Below are 4,260 nucleotides of genomic sequence, written 5' to 3'. Positions count from 1 at the left end.
CTTAGAACTTAACCAAATCTGAATTAGAACCGAAATAGATCTAAATAAGAACCGAACTAGAAGTGAACTAGCACTGAACTAGAACTGAACTAAAGCTGAACTAAAACTGAACTAGAACTGAACTAGAACTGAACTAGAACTGAACTAGAACTGAACTAGAACTGAACTAGAACTGAACTAGAACTGAACTAGAACTGAACTAGAACTGAACTAGAACTGAACTAGAACTGAACTAGAACTGAACTAGAACTGAACTAGAACTGACTAGAACTGAACTAGAACTGAACTAGAACTGAACTAGAACTGAACTAGAACTGAACTAGAACTGAACTAGAACTGAACTAGAACTGAACTAGAACTGAACTAGAACTGAACTAGAACTGAACTAGACTGAACTAGAACTGAACTAGAACTGAACTAGAACTGAACTAGAACTGAACTAGAACTGAACTAGAACTGAACTAGAACTGAACTAGAACTGAACTAGAACTGAACTAGAACTGAACTAGAACTGAACTAGAACTGAACTAGAACTGAACTAGAACTGAACTAGAACTGAACTAGAACTGAACTAGAACTGAACTAGAACTGAACTAGAACTGAACTAGAACTGAACTAGAACTGAACTAGAACTGAACTAGAACTGAACTAGAACTGAACTAGAACTGAACTAGAACTGAACTAGAACTGAACTAGAACTGAACTAGAACTGAACTAGAACTGAACTAGAACTGAACTAAAACTGAACTAGAACTGAACTAGAACTGAACTTGAACTGAACTAAAACTGAACTAGAACTGAACTAGAACTGAACTAGAACTGAACTAGAACTGAACTAGAACTGAACTAGAACTGAACTAGAACTGAACTAGAACTGAACTAGAACTGAACTAGAACTGAACTAGAACTGAACTAGAACTGAACTAGAACTGAACTAGAACTGAACTAGAACTGAACTAGAACTGAACTAGAACTGAACTAGAACTGAACTAGAACTGAACTAGAACTGAACTAGAACTGAACTAGAACTGAACTAGAACTGAACTAGAACTGAACTAGAACTGAACTAGAACTGAACTAGAAACTGAACTAGAACTGAACTAGAACTGAACTAGAACTGAACTAGAACTGAACTAGAACTGAACTAGAACTGAACTAGAACTGAACTAGAACTGAACTAGAACTGAACTAGAACTAAACTAGAACTGAACTAGAACTGAACTAGAACTGAACTAGAACTAGAACTGAACTAGAACTGAACTGAACTAGAACTGAACTAGAACTGAACTAGAACTGAACTAGAACTGAACTAGAACTGAACTAGAACTGAACTAGAACTGAACTAGAACTGAACTAGAACTGAACTAGAACTGAACTAGAACTGAACTAGAACTGAACTAGAACTGAACTAGAACTGAACTAGAACTAGAACTGAACTAGAACTGAACTAGAACTGAACTAGAACTGAACTAGAACTGAACTAGAACTGAACTAGAACTGAACTAGAACTGAACTAACTGAACTAGAACTGAACTAGAACTGAACTAGAACTGAACTAGAACTGAACTAGAACTGAACTAGAACTGAACTAGAACTGAACTAGAACTGAACTAGAACTGAACTAAAAACTGAACTAGAACTGAACTAGAACTGAACTAGAACTGAACTAGAACTGAACTAGAACTGAACTAGAACTGAACTAGAACTGAACTAGAACTGAACTAGAACTGAACTAGAACTGAACTAGAACTGAACTAGAACTGAACTAGAACTGAACTAGAACTGAACTAGAACTGAACTAGAACTGAACTAGAACTGAACTAGAACTGAACTAGAACTGAACTAGAACTGAACTAGAACCGAACTAGAACTAGAACTGAACTAGATCTGAACTAGAACTGAACTAGAACTGAACTAGAACTGAACTAGAACTGAACTAGAACTGAACTAGAACTGAACTAGAACTGAACTAGAACTAAACTATAACTGAAACTTTTAAAGAAATTTGTGAAAAACACTTTTTGTTTTTCCGTCTTTTGTTAGCTTTTAAATTATAATAAATGTGCATCGAATTTGAAAATCAAACATTTTAGTAAAAAAATATCTACATACATATATTTATTTGACATATGAAAATTAAACCAATTTACACAAATGCATTCAACCAAACATGTCAAAATATATGGCAATTTGTTTAATTGAAATCGAACTTTGTCAATAAATTAAATAAATAAAAAAAAACAAATTGAACAGTTGTTAAAAATACAAATAATGTAAAATAAAGGTCAAAAATATTAACATAGCCTAATTTTAGGATTTCTAGTTTAACCTCCGTTTAATTCTTATCTTGCATGCTAATGAAACCACTAAAAATTCTAAACTCTAATTTTAATTATTTAAATATTTTTAATTACCATCAAATACATTAATTATAATATTCATTACTTAATAAATATAAATATAAATAAACTTAATTAAATGAATAAATAAAAATATTATTCGTTTACATACAAACATAGAAATTTCTAAAACTTATTTGAATTTTAAATTAAATTTGTAATTTTTGTTTCTTTTTTCCCCCAAAAATATTAAGGTGTTCCTGGTAAACGTAATGAGATCTACTATAACTGCTGTCCAGAACCATATATTGATATAACATTTGCGATTATAATACGAAGAAGAACATTATATTATTTTTTTAATTTAATTATACCCTGTGTACTGATTGCATCAATGGCTTTATTAGGTTTTACACTGCCACCAGATTCCGGTGAAAAATTATCATTGGGTAAGTAGAAAAAAACTTGATAATCGCAAAAAGGCTACATATGCAAATAACTAAACCTAAAACAGAACTAGAACAGAACTAGAACAGAACTAGAACAGAACTAGAACAGAACTAGAACAGAACTAGAACAGAACTAGAACAGAACTAGAACAGAACTAGAACAGAACTAGAACAGAACTAGTACATAACTAAAACAGAACTAAAACAGAACTTCGAATTCAAAATCTTACAGAAATATTTTAATCATGTGATTTTCTTTTACATATTTTTGCAGCTATTACCAAAATTAAATTTCCTTTTTACTTTAATACACAGTATGTCGTTGGTCAATATATTAATGTACAGCTAAAAGTACATCTTAAGATTTTGATAACTATGCAATCTAAGAAAATTTCTTATACGAAAAAGAACATTTTAGAGATGTAAAGATACTAACCTAAAAAACCAAATATATACAATACATACAAACATTATACATATGTGAGTGGTGTTTATATATGTATACACACTTATTTATATTTGTATTCGGACTCCATAAACATTTCTGATGTACAAATAAAATTACAGGAAATGTACCACAACACTAACAGCCTGCAGAATTTAATATTTTTCACAAACAGGATCTTAAGTAGAAATGTAAAGAAATAACTAGCAAAAGTATGTATGTTTGAAATATATCTGAAGAAAATAGAAACTAAATCAAAAACATGGTACTTAAAATCCTTCTAGTTCTTCTAGCCCTACTGCAAATGTATGAGTGTGTGAATGGACATAAGAACACCTGTTTTTCCAGCAAAACGTATTTATCTTTTTATCCAAGTATTTACACAAAAATGGACATAATGTATACATGTGTGACTGAATGTAGATACCGACTTAAAATCTGGGCAACTTAAAATGAAAATTAGGTCAAAATATTTCCAAATGAATGCAAAGGCTTGAGTAGGTAAACATCTCAAAACAAAATAAGAAATAGAATTTAAAGTATTTTTTCTGTGCAAAATTTCAATCAAATTGTACAAAAATTTAAATGTAATTAATTATCTTGATTTAAGTGAAAATAAATATGTGTTAATCTCTTAAGTTAAATATGTATTTAAATTAATTAATTAATTAATTTGTTCTTTTCTGTGCGTTTTATCATTTCAGGATGAAAAGAATCAATTGCTGGTAACAAATGTTTGGCTGAAATTGGTAAGTTGTGTAATTTAACACTTAATAAGCAAAATTGAATTGATAAGGTGCATAACTTCAGATCAAGTTCAATTCTATTTTAGTTCAAGTTCAGTTCTAGTTCTGTTATAGCTCTGTTCTAGTTATGTTCTAGTTCTCTTCTAGTTCAGTTCTAGTTCTAGTTCAGTTCTAGTTCTAGTTCTAGTTCAGTTCTAGTTCTAGTTCAGTTCTAGTTGAGTTCTAGTTCAGTTCTAGTTCTGTTCTAGTTCAGTTCTAGTTCAGTTCTAGTTCAGTTCTAG

This window comes from Lucilia cuprina, chromosome 2 (genome assembly GCF_022045245.1).
Source record: "Lucilia cuprina isolate Lc7/37 chromosome 2, ASM2204524v1, whole genome shotgun sequence".
NCBI classification, from domain to species: domain Eukaryota; kingdom Metazoa; phylum Arthropoda; class Insecta; order Diptera; family Calliphoridae; genus Lucilia; species Lucilia cuprina.
This window is presented reverse-complemented; position numbering follows the sequence as displayed.